Genomic DNA, 20,186 nt, shown 5'->3' on the forward strand with positions numbered 1-20,186 from the left:
TAATGTGGCCGAATACGAGGCATGCATCCTTGGCTTGCAAGCAGCGATTGATTTCAAGGTGAAGGAGCTAGAAGTGTTCGGAGATTCAATGCTCACAATCTTCCAAACGTTAGGGCAATGGAAGACGAAAGACGCAAAGTTAGTACCATACCACGAGTATCTCGAGGAGTTAGCGGAGAACTTCGAGAAAATCTCGTTCACCTACACGCCACGTATCAAGAATCAGTTTGCAGATGCACTTGCGACACTGGCATCAATGGTGAGCATCACAAAAGAAAACCTCATCGAGCCACTTGAGATCGAGATTGCCAAAGGCCCGGCTTACTGCGACACAATCGAGGCGACCGATGAACAGCCATGGTACGAAGACATCAAACATTTTCTGCAAACTGGCCAATACCCGACATTTGCCAACCGTCGGGACCGGAAAACACTTAGGCGACTCACAGCGCATTACTTCCTGAGCGGAGAGACTCTCTACCGCCGTTCCTTCGACGCCACGCTACTCCGGTGTGTTGACGAAAACGAGGCATAACGCCTCATGGGAGAGATACATGAAGGGAATTGTGGACCCCATATGAGCGGTCTCATGCTCACCAAGAAACTCATGCGCCTAGGTTACTTTTGGTCCACCATGGAGGCCGACTGCGCCAAACACGTCAGACACTGCCACTTGTGCCAGGTCTATGCCGATCAGATCAAAGCACCCCCCAATGAGCTACGCCCGATGGCGGCCCCGTGGCCCTTTTCAATGTGGGGCCATAACGCTCGCTTCGGTCACCGCAAATGCCGTGGCACGTTTCCTTAAGCGCGACATCATCGCCCGATATGGAGTCCCCGAAACAATCATCACCGACAATGCTAAGAACCTGAACAACAGGATCATCGATGAGCTTTGTGAGCGATTCAAAATACACCACCGCAATTCCACACCATACCGTCCCCAAATGAACGGTGCGGTGGAGGCTGCGAACAAAAACATCAAGAGGATCATCGAGAAAATGACGGTGACCTATAAGGATTGGCACGAGATGCTCCCTTTTGCGCTCTTGGCATATCGAACGTCCATCCGCACTTCAACCGGGGCAACTCCGTACTCCCTATTCTACGGCATGGAAGCAATCCTCCCAATCGAAGTGGAGATTCCCTCCATAAGGGTCCTCGCCGAGTCCAAGCTCGAAGAAGCAGAATGGGCGAAGCAGCGCTACGAACAGCTTAATCTCATTGACGAGAAACGGCTAACAGCGCTCTGCCACGGTCAATGCTACCAACAAAGAATGGCTCGAGCGTTCAATGCAAGGGTTCGCCACCGCGAATTCCGCCCCGGTGATCTCGTCCTACGAAAGGTCTTGCACATCACACCTGACTCTCGGGGCAAGTTTACATACAAGTATGATGGACCTTTCGTCGTCAGGGAAGTCTTCTCCGGAGGGGCAATTATCCTAAGCGATATGGACGGGACCGAAAACACACTCCCGGTCAATGCCGATGCCCTTAAGAAATACTACCCTTAATGGCCTCTTTGTCATCCGGCGGTTTCTTTGTGTTCTCGGAGGTTTCAGGCTACCGTCCAGGCCCTTATCTTCCTCTGTCTTCCTTTGGGCTCTGTGCCATTTCACCTCACCACATTTTCTACTTATCACGCACGTGTCCTGTCCATTCAATTCTTCTCATCTAAGGATACTTCAGAGAGAAAAATAAGAAATTTTCCCGCTAGGTCGAAAACCTCCTTGAGGCGGCCTAGGCAAAAGTTAGGGAACGAGGGGCACGACTTAAAATCCCGCAAAGGGGAGTCGTGGCAAAAGGAGAGCGCAAATCAATTTCTCGCTAGGCCGAAAACCCGCAAAGGGCGGTCTAGGCAAAAGTTAGAGGAACCGAGAGGTGCGATCAGACCCGGACAGGGGCGATCGTAGCAAAAGGTGAGCACTCATGTGAGAAAAGTCATATAAAATACCCCGCTAGGTCGTTACTCATCCTACGGCCTAGGCAAAAATTAGGGGCAATTGTCGGCTTGACCACGAAAGAACAGCGGCACTTCGCGTGAAGCTACAGCTAGTAGTGGTTCGGCAGTCCTCGACGCAAGCAAACTCTCTTCGACTCTCCAGGCTCGAGACATGCCTCGAAATGGGGTCGAATCGTCGTATCCTTAATTTGTAGGATCCTAAAGATCCCTCCCTTTACCTTTACTCAAAACTCTGCGGGCCATGCCCCTCCTTGTAAAAAAGCCTTTCTTTTAGTCAAGTACATGTCACATTCGGGGACACGGCCGCCCCTCAAATGGCCACTGTGTCCAAATCCCCGAAGTATCGCTACATAGATTTCCTTTGCACATCGTAATTCCAGCGGTATTGCGTGACTGACAACGACCGTTAGCCGCTATTCCTTGTGTGCAGGTGTGAGCATTCGGATCCTGAAAGGTGTCTCTTCCTGACGGACTCATGTCTGCCTTATGCGACAAGACGAAATCCCAATCCGAGCGGATGACCCTCAAGGAGACACACAACGCCTAATCCTGCGACAAGCGACGAACAACGCTTGCCACGGCACCGTCATAAGCACAATATGAGCTCAAATCCAACGGATCATGGCCTTCGCCCTCCGGCGCCCTGCGTCGTCCCCCAACATTAGTCATTGCTTCTACATTCCATCTTTACCGCTTTTCAGACTCCGAGTCCAGGACTCCGTGTCCATCTTTACTGCTTTTCGGACTCCGCGTCCAGGACTCCGTGTCCATCTTTATTGCCTTCCGGACTCCGCGTCCAGGACTCCGCGTCCAGGACTCCGTGTCCATCTTTACTGCTTTTCGGACTCCGCGTCCAGGACTCCGTGTCCATCTTTACTGCTTTTCGGACTCCGTGTCCATCTTTACTGCTTTTCGGACTCCGTGTCCAGGACTCCGTGTCCATCTTTACTGCTTTTCGGACTCCGCGTCCAGGACTCCGTGTCCATTTTTACTGCTTTTCGGACTCCGCGTCCAGGACTCCGTGTCCATTTTTACTGCTTTTCGGACTCCGCGTCCATCTTTACTGCTTTTCGGACTCCGCGTCCAGGATTCCATGTCCATCTTTACTGCTTTTCGGACTCCGCGTCCAGGACTCCGTGTCCATCTTTACTGCTTTTCGGACTCCGCGTCCATCTTTACTGCTTTTCGGACTCCGCGTCCATCTTTACTGCTTTTCGGACTCCGCGTTCATCTTTACTGCTTTTCGGACTCCGCGTCCAGGACTCCGTGTCCATCTTTACTGCTTTTCGGACTCCGCGTCCAGGACTCCGTGTCCATCTTTTCTGCTTTTTGGACTCCGTGTCCAGGACTCCGTGTCCATCTTTACTGCTTTTCGGACTCCGCGTCCATCTTTACTGCTTTTCGGACTCCGCGTCCAGGACTCCGTGTCCATCTTTACTACTTTTCGGACTCCGCGTCCAGGACTCCGCGTCCATCTTTACTGCTTTTCGGACTCCGCGTCCAGGACTCCGTGTCCATCTTTACTGCTTTTCGGACTCTGCGTCCAGGACTTCGTGTCCACCTTTACTGCTTTTTAAAATTCTTATTCACTTTTACTGCTTTCCGGACTTCGTGTCAACCTTTATCGCTTTTAGGACTTCGTGTTCACATTTATTGCTTTACGAACTTTAGCCCTGCATTTGCTTGCCATGACTCCTTTGTCTTTTTCCTCCCACAAACAAGTCCGTTGCATCTGAGAGAATGGCCAGGTGGTCGTCAAGACCGAACGGGTGCTTCTCATTATCTTTGGCTGCACCCTCTATCCGAGCACGTAACCAAAGAGGGGCAAGCTGTCAGCACCCAATTTTGGTCCACCGGCTTCAGAGGGGCAGAATCGTCGTTTTTTTGCCGCCCGTGAGGGAAGTATTTCCGATTAATTACCCGAGTATTCACGACTTTTCGGAGATAGCACATTTTCCTAATCTAGCACCAATTTTATGATTTTTCAAAAATAATACTATTTTGGGACATTTTCAAATTTCGCGTGCATCGACGTCAATTTTCAAAATTCGGGACAAAATTCGAGATTGAAAATAATTTTATCGCGTAATATCGATCATCAAATTTTTCGAAGCGTGATGGCGGTCGCGAATTATTTTTCCGACGTCCGATCAAGTAGACGAGATTTTTAAATTTATACGCGCGTCGATTTTGAAATTCGAAAAAAAAAAAAAAAGTCAGCAACGGTCAGAAGTCACTGACTTCTGATCGCTGCTCCTCTGTCATCATTTATTTTCCTGTTCTTCTTCTTCCTCTTTTCTTCTTTTCTTTCTCTTTTCTTTCCTTCTTCTTCTCCCTCCTGGCAGGGACGGACCCGAGCCTCCTGCGCCGCTGCACCCGAGCCTGCCACACGCCAACTCCTCTGCACACGCCAACGTCTTCCTCTTCACACGCGAATGGATTTCGTGCACGCGATTTCTCTCTCTCTCTCTCTCTCGATTCCGGAACAAAACCGGAAGCTCACACGAAAATGGGGGCGGAGACGAAAAAAATCCCGGAAGCTCATCGATTCTCTCGGAAAAATTCCTACAGCCCACGCTCTCCCTCAGCTCGTTCGGACGATTCGCCCTCAGCTCCCGGATTCGAACCCCCTCAGCTCACGAACTCTCTCTAAAATCCCATCTCGACTTTCTGCCGAGATCCACAGCTCGACCCCACGCCGAGACCAGCAGCTCGCCCACGGCCAAAAAAAAAACCTCCAGCTCCCTCGCCGAACCCGCAGCTCGAGTCTGCCTCGCCCACGGCTCGGCCGCCGAACCGCCTCCTCTCTCCCTCTGAGTTTCCGTGTTCTGCTAACCGGGTCGGTTTCTCTTTTTCGGGTTGAACAGGCACGCCATCCAGCAGCTCGGCCCGCGCACGCCAGCCCAGCCCAGCCATCGCGGTCCGGTCCGGCCCACTAACCGCGGTCCAGTCAGGCCCAGTCTGCCCTCATCGGCCCAGTTCAGCAGCCAAAGGCCCAGTTCGGCCCGATACCCCAGTTTGGCCAAATCCGGCCCAATCCGGCCCCTCTAGCAGCCCAACCCGTCCGGCGTTTTTAAATTTTTTTTAAATTTTTTTATTTTACAGATTCACCCCCAATCTCCCGAACTAGGTAAATCCTCTTATTAGTGGCATGTTTAGGGCTCATTTGCCAAATATCTACGTTTGCTTGGATGAATATGATGTGAAATGAGTGTTATTGGATCGTGTGGGTGATCGGATTCGTCGCGAACTCGATTTTACGAACTTTTCATTTTGTCTCATTTCAGTCCAGAGGACGCATTTTTATTTTTTCAGATCTGCCCCGAATTTTAAAATTGTTTCCAGTCAAGTCCCGGTCATTCTAATATCTCCATATCAGTCCTGAACTTTTCGTAATTTTTAAACCAGTCCCTGAACTTTTCGAAATCTCTAGATCAGTCCTGAACTTTTCGGAATTTTTAGATCAGTCCCTAAACTTTTTGCAATTTTCAAATTAGTCCCTGAATTTTTCGGAATTTTCACATTAGTCCCTGAACTTTTTGGAATTTTCAAATCATTCCTGAACATTTTCCAAAGACATCCAGCCCTTTCCTACTTGGATCACCGACCGACAGCGCGTATGCCATGTTTAAATATTTTATTCTTGTAATTATACGTATACGGCATGACAACGTGTGTACTTTGCATGATTTTCCGCTTTCCATGAATCGGTGCCGTTTTATCGATTTCGTTGATATCGTGTTTGCGTGTATGTTTGTATGTGTTTATCATGATCATGGCGGCACCGGTTATGTAAATTTGTATGTTCGCCGTGCTTGATGTGGTGATATGCTCTTGATCTGTGCTTAAAATGCTTTATCGTTTAAATCGAAACCTCTCATGAATCGGGTTAATCATGCAAACTCGACTTAAAATTAATTTTTAAATCCTAAGGCGATCTGGAATTAGGATTCGCATCGGACAGTCCATCAATGATCGGCTCGACGATCCGAAACCCGAATATTTAGAGCATTTGGCAAAACATTAATTAATTTAATCAATAATTTCACTAACGGGGTAATTGGACGTTCACAAGATTAATTAATTCACTTGGCCCTAATAATTTTGTACGAATTGGTAATAAACCGGTAACACGCGTCGATAGGTTGCAAACATGCGTTGGTGCCCTTCTCAAAACTTGCAAATTTTATAAAACTCGAGACACGTAGTTCGATGTGACATGGATGTCTAGGAAGGACTTGCGCGTCTTGACTCGAGGCCTCACCTGATTTCAGGAAACTCAGGTCTGGACGTGGAAGTTCTTCTTAGATCACTTCCGGATAGATTAACCGATCTTTTGGCTCTTTTAGGGTTCTTGACAACCCTGGAAGGTCCAGGGGATCGGTTAGCGCCGGTCACAGGCCGAGGTGGCCTGCACCGCGTAATCTCTCTTTCCCGAAAACAATTTTTATCTCAAGGGCAAAATCGTCTATTTGCAACCTAGCGACACCCCCCTAGGGTTAGAATAAGAGAAACATGCGGTATCAGGGTAGGGATGGGCTACCTATCTAGGCGCAGGTTCATCTGCATAGCCCGCCCTATCCGACCGATGAGTTTTTGTTATTCTAGCATAGTCTCGGGTAGTTAGTTCAGGTGGATTAGCTCAAAATACAAATACCGAATTAATTGTATACTCGGCTAAGACAAAATGGGCAATAGTGGGATAGGCACTAGGTTTTAGGATGTACAGGCGGAATCAATGTTTGGTAATAACCTGTAACAACCGTAGTGTCACAACATAGAACAACCCTAAAAATAACCCACAAACACAAGGCTTGACAACAGACGTCACGTACGTCAGGTCCTCATAAAATAATGCCAAATGCGAAATACCTTCCCGATGCGATCCTTGATCGATTCAAACCTTGTACCTACTTTGTTTGTTTTAGGGTAGGATTTGTATGCCAAGATACCCCGGTTAATAATCGGTTAATTCACGTAAATTCGGCAATAACAAAATCCCGTTGTTTGCTTATTTATGCCCGTTTTGTTACATTCTTGCACTTGTTTTGTTATGCGGATCGAGCTCGATCCCTTAGGATGCGACCCATAGGGGATCCAACGCCCCACCGTAGATCACGGGGTCTACCCCCCTAACACTGAGTGCATCTTAATTTCAATTCCGGTCTTTTCAAACCACACGGTGAGCACGAGTGGAATAATAACCGAACGCGATTCGACCGGGATTCAGTTGCTGTAATTTGTATTTTATTTATTTGAGAGGACAATGTAAGGATTTATGTTGTACATTTATTCATGTAAGAATCCCGGTCGGAGAGTGGACGGTCGGAGTGTTTCTTCGAATTTACGGTGTCAAAACGCGTAAGATGAGCGGAACCTAATTAAGCGGTAATTAAATTAAAATGGCAAGCCTAGACAAGCTAGAGTACCGATAGGGCATGCGAGATATAGGCTCGCATGTAACAGAACCCCCGAATTCGGAACTTCGGGTTTCGCAGACCATATGCCTTAGCAATTAGGTGTACCCCGTACCCCTAGACCCGGGTAACTTGCCGGCCCTCGACCTTCGGGTCGTAAAATGGCAAGTGGCGACTCCTTCTCACGTGCGTCCGTCGCGCGTCCCCGGGAAGGTGGACACTCCCAAGCCGCGTTGCATAGGCGCGCGCACGCGTGCCCCGACGAGATGAAATTCGGGTGCGCACAATAATAATATCCAATTGAATATTTTACTGTTATGTAATTATAAATTGACTATTTTAACCCTACTAACTATAACTCAATTTAATGCAAAGTGGAGTCTATTTTATTATATATATGGATATGGATGGATGGATTATATGGACATATGGATGGATGGATGGTCCAGTGGTTCATCATGTCGCCGCTCTTCTCCGTCCATCTCTGCGGTCCGAGCCCTTTCCTGACCAGTCTAGGGATGGCAAAATCAGATCAAGCCTCTTTGTTGCCAAATCTATCCTTGTCAATCATTTCTGGCATGGGAGAGTACAGATTTGGCATTTCATTGTTCATGAGTCCTACTCCACTTGTACTAAGAATTGCAATTCTCACACACAAACACATATATGGCCTGGGGGAAATATGAATTCCGGATTCGTAGGAATAGAGGCTTCAGCTGAGTAAGGCTCTAGATTAAAGAGGTACAAGAAATTTTACTGACAAAAATCAAATTTAGAATTTCTTAGGAGTATGTATCATTATACGATACTAGTTTCTTAGTTATTTTTTTTCAGTTATAAAGGAGGATCGTTAATATAATATAATGAAATAAAAATAATAATAGTAAATAAAAGGACACGTGTAGTCGCCCGAGTATTGAACCTGGATTCGAGGCCGTTTGGATTCAGAGTTAAAGTTACTTTAATTTTGATTTTGATTTTGATCGTGGAAAAGGACAAATGAGATGTGATTATAAATTTGACTTGGGAAACATGTGTTTTTGTTGTGTAGTGTGTTGAGTTAAAGTTAAAGTTAAAATTTTTGAATTGAGAAATGTGTATTTTTGTTGTGTAGTGTGTTGAGTTAAAGTTAAAGTTAAAGTTAAAATCAGGAATCTTTGAATCCAAACGGGGCTAGACCGGGCAAGGTGCGCGCGCTATTGCACTGTACCGTCTTTTTTTATTCTCTCAATTACATGTTACTCAAACAAAATTAGTTCAGATTATTGAATGGAACGGATTGTCCCCAAAGAGGACCCAATGTTTTTTGGAGAGTTTGAATTGGAATTCCAATATAACTCATATTTATAATATCTATGGCTTGTTTGTTTGCAAATATGATTTTAAAATTACAACTTTAATCTAATTCTATCAACAACAAAATAAAATAACTCATACAAAGTCAAAAAGTGAGCCCCATTTATACAACTCTATTTCAACAATAAAACAAAATAACTCATACAAAATCAAATGGTGAACTCTATTTATACAATTTTTTTTCAAAATCAAAATCTGATTTTAAAATTCTACTTTGAAACCAAAACGCAGCATATATATATATATATACATATATACACTGTATCCTGCCTATGAACACAAATTATAAAAATAGTAATAATAGAAACTCAAATCTTATCTCTTGATCTGATATTGGTCCACCATAGGAGATCCCGGCCTAAACTTCCACATGACCCTAATAATCCTTATGCTCTCCCGAACAACTTGAATCTCTTCGACTTTGGACCTTTTCTACCGAGCTGAAACACGATCCGAAAATGTCGGATTTAGCTTTTCTGGACACCATTAGAAATATTATAGCAAATAGAGTATAAGAGGTCAGAGTTTATAGACAAAAAGGCTGGTCAGGGACAGATTATGATAGGAGAGAAGGCCAATGTTGATGGTCTGGCATGTTTCTGTTTCAGTCTGTTCTCTTTTGTTTTCCTTCCTGTTGGAACTTCTACACCACGAGGCAGCACCACAAGATCATGTCTTGAGAGACATGACCACATCGATTTTCTGAGGCATCGGGCTGAGGTGTTGTGGGGGGGACCAAAACGTTTTAGAGGGTTTACTGATTTGTCTTCTGCAGTGAATGCACTCGCAAATCTTAGTCGATCTGGCTGTGACTTGTGACAGACAGTGCTGATCGAGTTGAATATGAATGGGAGCTGTCACCATGATGGAGATTTCGATTAAGGAGTGTGATTCACGAAGTAGTTACGACATTGCCTTTACATATAGATGTCCGTGTTTGGACTACGACGTTGGATCGGATGGGATTTTCATTGAGAATAGGATGTAATGGACTTTATTAAAACCCGATGATAGTATGCAGTACTTTTATAAGATAGTAATCTATTCGTAAATTTGAAAACTTAGCAGATCACTAAGGAAGTCCTCTTCACCGGCATAGGAAACACAATTTAGCAGTTAGGGAAACAGATGTGCTCCGAATTATCAGCATCCGAGCACATACGACTTCCTTTGGATCAGAAAAATGGCGAACAACGCCCAAAATTCATACGAGCTTGCTTCATCAGTCGACAAACTTGCACGGCAAGAAACGATTTGGAGCCATACCGGAAAAGCTATAAAAGCCATCAATTATTGATAACCCCCAGCTAATTCAACTGTCCCACGGAATAACAAATTGGGAATGCACATATCCGCTATGTCGAAGATGATCCGTCCAGCTGGCTTAACATAGAAAGGATGTGTAGGGTTAGGTAACACTCGCACTTTGTCTCACTTTCATGTCGGAGGCATCCGATCATCGGACGACAGTTGCTCATTGTCCCAATTGCCTCCCAAGTCTCTAGAACCTTCGCTCCTGTTCACTGTATCACATAACCAGTTGTGGATATAACCCATGTGAAGTTAAAATTTTGAAAAAAACTATACATTTGGTCCTTTAAGTTTATTTATTATTCTGTTTTACTCTTTTTTCTATTTATTTATTTATTATATATTATACCTTTAAATACTTTTCTATTTTAATCTATTTTCTTTTCCTTGGTTCGATTTCGTCCAATACAATTGAATAACTTTTTGTCTAAGTCCTGTTATCAAAATAATTAGTAGGAAAATTTTAATTTTGGTCCTCAACCTTTTGTTGCTATTTCTTTTTTCTTTTTTTTTTGGGTTTAATTTTGCCTCAACATTAAACTTCTTTTTTTTCAAAGTTCTATCATTCTATATTTGTAAAGAAAACTGATATGGCATATTTTGAAATAAAAATATTTTCTTTACTATTACAAAAATAAATTGATAACGATTAAAATAATTATGTGAAGTTTATGGACCTACTTGGAGTTTGAGGTATTGATAACCTCAACTTGAGTGGTACTAACTATTAAAAGCAGGAGGATAACTTGAGAGGGAGAGACACGGCAATAGGGGGCGACAACGAGCACCACCACTCTAAGAGAGGTCACCTTAGGCCTACTCTTATAAATCTGTTAACACCTCTATTCGCAATCACACCCACTATTGTACTTTACGACGTCATTCCTTAGATCAAGGTCTCCATGTCATTGCATAGTGTCATGGACAACCTCACAAGCGTGGTTGGTGGCTATCGAGCCACATCGCCTCTGTTTTTCATGTATCTTTCCATTTCTTTGCTTATGAATTCAAGTATGGATGCTACCAACGCAAATCACCACTGCCACTACCAAGATTGCCTACAGCCTAAACGCTCGGCCCCCCTCATTCTCTCGAGTATGTTTACGTTTTTCCTTTTATTATTTTAATTCATTTTTGTTTTATTTTAGAAATTAAAAAACCAAATTTTTATTTAAAAATGTTCTATGGGTATTTTTATGAAAATTGAGCGGTAGAATTAAAAGAAACAAAATGTTTAATATTAAGAAAAAAAAGATTTAGGATAAAGAAGTAGTTATAAAAGGTCGATGATCAAATTAAAATTTTCTCTAATAAAAAATTTGATAAAAGGCGTAATCAAGTTATTGGATGAAAACGAAGCCAAAAAAAGAAGAAGACAGAAACATAAAAGTATTCAAAGATAAAAAATGTAAAACAAAAAAAATTAGAAAACGAATTAAAATAAAAAAGCAACCAAACTTTAAGGACTAAATATATAGTTTTTCTTTAAATTTTCTATTACATATTCCTTGCGACCAAAGCAATACCCCTGACGAAGAGAGAAATAGCTGATTTGAAAAGAATTTATAGTCAATCTTTCTTATTCAAAAGGGAAGAACCGGTATTAGTATCACAAGTAGTAAATTGATTAATTCACCTTCCTATGATGCGAGTATTTTTGTATTAGTTATAAATCAAATAAAAAATTTGAGCCCCTAGCATTTCACTCGATACAAGCAACAGACTCCTCATTCCATATGAGTAGAGATAGATGGCTAGGCTTTTTCTCTAATTACATAATTCTTTGAAGTTGGCGGACTCATATGCTCCCTCAATCACATTACTAGGTTACATTTGGTGGATTGCTTAGCAATCTGGATTATCACCGAGATAGATTACCACATTTTAAATAGCTAGTAATATTATATAGCAGTGTTTGGTAATCTCACTAGTAATCTGCACTACCTTGTTTGTTATAACAAAAGGATTACCGGGTAAACTTTTTCCTTTTACCAAAATACCTTCAAGAGAAATAACAAGAAGCAAAGCTACTTGACATTGCAGATCCAACCCGAGCATCCAACAGAGAAATCCAAACGCTAGTCTGAACCTATACGTACTTATCATATTCAACAGGAAAGGAAAAGATGATTTCTTTGTTTAAAAAAAGCAAACCTAATACTTAATTAAATTAAACAAATCAAAATTGCCAGATATTTAATTGCTTTTGCCTCTTCATAATACTTGCATGATGAAAGATTGTCCATTCTTTGCAGAAGAAACAGAACAGTTTTTGTTTTCTCAATGTTCCTCATGTCTGTACCACAACCTCACGCACTCTTCTAATTTTCTTTTCCACTCGGCAGATCTGAGTTTGTCTTCATAAATCCAAACTTTATAATTAGACCGGCGAAATCAACATAAACATTCCCAGAAATAAATTTTATAAGAAGAACATAGCCTTGCAAGTGAAAGAAACAAATCGTTCATTCGGAAGTATTCCCAATCACTTTCAATTATTCGAGCTACAAAATTTGGAGATGGGGGAAAATCTGAGGTGGATGCGTGAGAAAGAGAAACAGGAGCTGTGAAGAGCCGAGGAGGTGTGAGGGAGAGCAGACGTGAGAATGAACGACTGGTAGGGTATTTTTTTGTGTGTATCCTGGTATACATAAGCCCAATGGGGTTTGACTAACTCAGTCGGGAGATCGAGTATTAAAGGTTATTCTCACATGAGTATTTAGATAGCCACTTTGATGGTAATATGGATTACCAGGGTAATTCGAATTCCCAATAATTTTTTCCAGCCAAGCATGGTAAACTAGTGGGTCATAGGAATTTTAAAAAAGATACCCGGTAATCCACATAGATTACCATCTACCCAACACAACCTAAGTTCTTGGCTGATAATTTGTGACAGCTAAAAAAAACCACTATGATTTATATGCGAAGGTATGTGGTGCCATTACTTTAAAGTGGTTGCCGTAGGAATTAATTAACCGTAATAAGTAACTAAATTGAACGACAATTTGAATAGCACGTTGAATAAATAGAATACTATAAAATTAAATGAATTTCACTAATATAAGAATTTGAAAATTCAAACCGATAAAAAGACGAAACCGAAAGATCAAAGGACACGAGAAAGTCGAGTCCTGTATTTCACACAAACCCCTAGAAATAGATTCGTCCCCTTAGGGTGTGCTCGAGGTCACGTGGGCATCTGTTTTCCAAGATAAAACGACATCAAGTGCAACTAGCAGCACGAGCTATCTGCACCCCAACGAACCAGAAAACGAAGTTGAACACTCTCACTTAACTATGCAATTGTCTTCTCTTCCTTTCTTTCTTTTTTTTTTTTTCAAAAAATGAGGGGAGGTTTTTCAATTTATAGACAATCGATCAATGAATAAATGCTATTGATGATGATTATAGAATTGATGGTGTCCTTTCAATTCCTTGCAATTGATGGTGCCGTTCAATGCATAACGATTGATTGTGTCCTTTCAATTTCAAGGATGGATTGTGTCCTTTCAATTTCAAGGATGGATGAAGTTCTTTCAAATTCTACGAACCACCATTCAATACATTCATTTCATTAATGAGAAACAATTTCTCAATCACCAATGCCGTAATTTCCCAATAATCCCCAACATGAATGAAAAATTGTTTTTATTTTAATTTACTGAGAGTGTTCAATAGTTGAATCCTGCATAGGATAGGTAGGTGTCACCACCCTTGAACTCTCCCTTGTGAAATGCATGTATTTTACTATCTGTTCAGTAGACATGATATCCTTGAACTGTCCTGCTATTTTGTGTAAAGATGACACATACCTCACACATGAATCAACTAACTTCCTTTCGGTTCTCATTGTTGTGTCCATTTTGGCCATGAAATACCATCTTGGTTCTGCGAGAGTTTGTAAAGAAATAAGTCCATAGAAATTCTTCTCTGAAGCGGCCCCACTTTTCTCTTACATAGGTGATTTCACATATCATTAAAGCAATTTAAAGTGCTAACCTTATCTGTTTGTCACTGTTTCATCAAGGAATGGTCCACGAATTTTCTTCCCCACAGTGATTTAATTCAATTCTATAACTTGATTGTCCCATTAAACCTAGATCTTGGGATCTCCAGTCAGCTAGGTTGGGTGTCTGCTATAAAACCTTTCCTCTAATATACTCCAAACCCATTCCCTTTGACAACTTCTCAAACTGCTCTTTACTTAACCCTTTAGTTAGCGGATCCACTATATTATCATTTGACTGCACATAGTTAATAGAGATAATTCCAGTTGAGATAAGTTGTCTAATGGTATTATGTCTACAACGTATATGTCTAGACTTACCATTATACATATTACTCTGTGCCATTCCAATTGCCGTTTGACTATCACAATGAATACAAATTGGCGGCACAGGTTTTTTCCATTTAAGAATGTCCTCTAGGAAATAGGGCATGCCATTCAGCTTCTTTTCCACATATATCCAAAGCAATAAACTCAGATTTTATTGTGGACCTAGCGATAATAGTTTGTTTCGAGGACTTTCATGACACTACTACACTTGCTAGTGTGAACACATATCCACTAGTGGATTTCAAATCCGTTATATCAGATATCCAGTTTGCATCACTGTACCCCTTTAGGACAACTGGATATCTAGTATAGTGTAGTCCGTAATCTCGAGTGTATCTAAGGTATCTGAGTACCTTGATAATTGCCTTCCAATGGTCCCCACTTGGATTACTTGTATATCTGCTGAGTCTATTAACCGAGTATGCAATATCCGGTCTAGTACAACTCATCAAATACATCAAACTTCCAATGACCCGCGAGTATTCTAATTGAGTAATACTCTATCCTCTATTCTTTGATAGATGAAGATTATTGTCTATTGGAGTATTTGAGATTCCAAAATCATTTTTACTAAAATTTTTCGGAATTTTATCTATGTAGTGTGACTGATTCAAAATTAGTCCATCTGATGTTCTTATGATTTTAATTCCTGAAATCACATCCGCGAGTCTCATATCTTTCATGTCAAATCTGAAATTCAGCATATTCTTCGTAAATTTGATCATTTTGTCATCACTACCAACAATGAGTATGTCATCCACGTAGAGATATAAAATGACGTAACCATTTTTTGTCTCCTTAATGTATACACATTTATCACACTCATTGATCTTAAATCCATTAGAAATCATTGCATTATTGAATTTTTCATGCCACTACTTTGGCGCTTGTTTCAATCCATACAATGATTTAACCAATTTTCAGACTTTCATTTCTTTTCCTGGAGCCACAAACCTATTGGGTTGTTCCATATAGATTTCTTCATCTAGATCTCCATTTAGGAAAGTATTTTTCACATCCATTTGATGAACTTCCAAATTACGCAGTGTCGCAATTGCAAGTATTATCCTAATGAAATTTATTCTCGTCACAGGAGAATAAGTATCAAAATAGTCCAAGCCTTCCTTTTGCTTGTATCCATTAATTATAAGCTTGGCCTTGTACTTATCAATGGATCCATCTGCTTTCATTTTCCTCTTAAAGATCCATTTGGTTCCTAAAGGTTTACAACCAGTGAGGAGATCCACTAATTCCCAAGTGTGATTCTGCATAATCTAATCAATTTCATTTTTGATTGCCTCCTTCCAGAGAGGTCCTTCAGATGATTTTACTGTTTCAACATAGCTTTTTGGTTTCTTTTCTAACAAATATGTCAGAAAACCATTCTCGAATGTTTTTTCAATTCTAGCTCTTTTGCTGCGTCTAGGTTCAATCTCTTGATATGAACCCTGGCTTTCATGATCTACGTCATGAAGTCCACCATTCATAGTGTATGAGGTTCGTTTCTACGAACTCGATGCCTCATTCAGTTTACATGGAAATACATCTTCAAAGAAAGATGCATTCTTTGATTCCATTATCGTGTTCTTGTGTATATCGGGAATCTTAGATTCATGCACAAGAAATCCATAAGCACTAGTGTTATGTGCATAGCCAATAAAGATGCAGTCCACTGTCATATGACCGATCTTTACTTTCTTTGGTGTCGGAATGACTACTTTTGCCAAGCACCCCCACGCTTGCAAGTGATCGTAGGATAGTCTCCTACCTCTGAATAATTCATAAGGGGTCTTTTCCTCTTTGCTTTTTAACAAATACACATAATAGTATTTTGTACTATTATCGATAAAGGTAATAAAATAATTATTACCATCTCTTGTTGTTGCGAACTTTAAATTGCATACATTACTATGAATTAGATCAAGTCGCTCGGTGTTCCTTTTAATCATTTGAAAGGGTGACCTTGTCAATTTTGCCTCAACACAAATTTCACATTTGTGCTGTGAATCAATTTGGAATGTAGGTATGTGATTCAAGTTAATTAATCTACGCAAAGTATTATAATTAACATGAACTAGTTTTCCATGCCACAAATTAGGAGACTCAATCAAATACGCAGAAGAACCAGAATTCTTTATTGATTATGATCATTACATTGAGCTTAAAAAGTCCATCACATACATATCCATTTCCTACGTATATTCCAGACTTGGACAAAATAACTTTGTCTGACTCAAAAATCATCATGAACCCATGCTCGTTCAGCAATGACCCGGAGACTAAATTCTTTTGAATCTCAGGTACATACAATACGTTGTTCAGAGTCGGCTCCTTTCCTGAAGTCATCTTCAAGACCACCTTGCCTTGACCTTCAACAACAGAATGGGCAGAGTTTCCCATATAGATCCTCTCCCCAGTGACTGGTTCGAGCATAGTGAACATGTCTCTGTTTGAGCACACATGTCTGGTGGCACCGGTATCGAGCTACCATTCCTTCGGGTTGGACCCAATGAGGTTCACCTCTGAAACCACAGCAGATACAATACGTTGTTCAGAGTCTGCTCCTTTCCTGAAGTCATCTTCAAGACCACCTTACCTTGACCTTCAACAACAGAATGGGCAGAGTTTCCCATATATATCCTCTCCCCAGTGACTGGTTCGAGCATAGTGAACATGTCTCTGTTTGAGCACACATGTCTGGTGGCACCGGTATCGAACTACCATTCCTTCGGGTTGGACCCAATGAGGTTCACCTCTGAAACCACAGCAGATACAATACGTTGTTCAGAGTCGGCTCCTTTCCTGAAGTCATCTTCAAGACCACCTTGCCTTGACCTTCAACAACAGAATGGGCAGAGTTTCACATATAGATCCTCTCCCCAGTGACTGGTTCGAGCATAGTGAACATGTCTCTATTTGAGCACACATGTCTGGTGGCACCGGTATCGAGCTACCATTCCTTCGGGTTGGACCCAATGAGGTTCACCTCTGAAACAGCAGATAGGTTGATGTCTGTCATATCTCGAGTCATCTCATTAACCATGTTTGCTTCATGGTTCTTTTTCCTCTTTGGGAGCCTACAATCAGCATATCTATGACCTTTCTTGTCACAGTTGAAGCATTTCCGCTTAAACTTTGGCTTGGAGACTCCTCAATTCATACCCAGCTTCTTCTTGCATTTTTTATTCTTGAAGCTTTGCCCTTACTCCATAACATTTACCTTAGCAACAGCAGGGAGGATGAGATCCTTTCAGAAGTTTTTATTGTCTTATTCAATTTGAAGCTTGACAACAAGATCTTCCATTGCCATCTCCTTCCGCTTATGCTGTAGATAATTCTTGAAATCCTTCCAACCAGGAGGCAGCTTCTCAATGGCAACAACCACTTGGAAAGATTCACTTAGAGCAATCCCGTCAGTCTGAATCTCATGCAAGAGCACTTGAAATTCATGCACTTGACTCATTACGGTCCTTGAATCCACCATTTTAAAATCGAGAAACCGTCCGACGAGAAATTTCTTCGCACCGGCATCATCTGATTTATATTTACAGTCCAAGGATTCGCATAGCTCATTTGTCGTCTTAAACCCTTGATAGACACTATATAGGGAATCATGAAGACTAATTCCGGCAAAGATAGTCGGAGTGCTTCTAAGCGTCAACCGCATTGAGAGCCTACACATCTGACTCCCCCACAGATAGGGTTGCAGCATTTTCAGTCAAGAACCTTGTAAGGTTCAGACTTGTGAGGTAGAATAGCATCTTTTGCTGCCACCTCTTGAAGTTCAACCCATTGAACTTCTCGGGCTTCTTGACATGGTTCATAGGAACTATTGAGGGAACATCCACGTTTTGGCTAACCAAATAGTTAGGCAATATAGGAGCAAGGCCGAAGCCAGTAGTTTGGCTTCCGTTAGTCGCATCCCCATTGTTCCTCGACGCCATTCGAATCGGTCAAAATAGAAAGTTCTGTTTCAAGAGTTGCACCATACAATCAAACTAAATTACTTCTGAATCAAAGTAAATTATTGTAATTTTAATAAATTATTTAAATTTCTAGTGAATTAATAAAGTAAATTAAACGCATTTTGAAATAAATTACAATTTCAAAAGTAAGTTATACAAATTTCGAAATCATTGATATAGATTTCAAAGAGTTTTAATTAAATTGTTACTAAAATACTTAATTTTTACTTGAATTTTTAGTAACTTGATTGTAAGGTGCTATCAATTTTATTAATTGCCCCAAAGAATACCCTGCATTTGCAACAACTCCATGGTGGCTTAAAATTGCTGCCAAAAAGTTTAATTAGCGGCCGTTTTTCACTTTTAACAACATTTTCTAAGCACCTCCATATACGTTAGGGTTTACCCAACCATATACGTTAGGCTAAATTACAGAAAAGAAAGACTTCGTACTTTTTCTATTTTTAACACATACTACTTTTCTTTGTATGAAAATATATTTACTATTAATCTATTATGATGTTCGACACTGTTAATTTTAATGGATTTGCTGATGTGACACTTGATGATGCCATGTGACGCAAAGAGATTTATCAAATAGTCCCCCATAGAATTTTCCATTAAAATTTATTCTAAAAAATTAAAACAAAATAGAAAAGAAAAAAACGGTGGTGACCTCCGATGGGACTCCATCTCCGGAATTTAAACAAAAAGTGAGAAAGTGAAAGGAAGATGGGGGCCTGGTGATGGAGGCCTCGCCATTTGCCAGAACCCCTGTGGTTGGGGCCACTGACGACCTTTGTTATCACCGGTAGCCCCAATTGAGGGGTGGGGGCCTTGTCAGTTACTGCCACCTCCCCAGTCGAGGTTGCTTATAACAATTGATGTACTCACTACTCGGCGACCCCTATTTCGGGGTGGCGACTGCCACACCAAGCCTCACTGATGGAAATGAAGGAACCCCAAATTCCAATTAGGGTTGCCAGAGACGTCTATAGATGCTGGTGACCCCGATAGTGGGGGTGACGGGCGCCGAAGAGGATCCCAAGTTAGCAGAAGATCGAAAGTTGATGCATTTTCATATAAAGAAAATAGTTTGTGCTAAAAATAGAATAAAAAGTGTAAAGTTTTTTTTAAAAAATTTACCCTTTACATTATTGGTACTAATATATAATATATGTTATCCTATATATATAGATAATTGATAATAAAAAATACTCTTTATATTATGTAATAAAAATTAAATTGAATTTTGTAAAAACCCATAGAGCAAGAATAATTTCATTAACATGTCTTTATGGGAAATTCTATGGTACAATCAATAAAATTGACTGTACCACACTATCAAATAAATTACTGAAAATGTGAGTCAAAGTTAATTATTTGAAAATTGTGTACTTTTGTTTCAAAAATTTGAATATTTTACTTCGATATATGTGTAATTTGATCCACCAATTTTTTTTTTGTATTATTTGCTTTGTAATTTTTGCAACTTATTTTCTCTATTAGTAATTTATAAAAATCCAAGCAACTTACTAGAAATTTTGATAATTTCGATTATGTTTGTCTGGATTTAAAATTTAGCGCATATTTTAAGTGCTGAAATTTTAAGCACTTGATAGACTAGGTGCGTATGAAAATAAGTTGATTTTGTTTGGCGAAGAAGAAAAGTTTAGATACTAAAACCTTGAGGACTTTTTAACTTTCTAACACAAAACTTCCCTTTTTTAAACTTTAGCCCCTTTACATTAATATTATTTAAATTTAAATTTCAATAAATAAAACAAAAAGAGGTCAGATCGGGATTTGACTGAGAAGAGAAAGAGGGGCGATGG

Source organism: Punica granatum, chromosome 1 (genome assembly GCF_007655135.1).
Source record: "Punica granatum isolate Tunisia-2019 chromosome 1, ASM765513v2, whole genome shotgun sequence".
Classification (NCBI taxonomy): Eukaryota; Viridiplantae; Streptophyta; class Magnoliopsida; order Myrtales; family Lythraceae; genus Punica; species Punica granatum.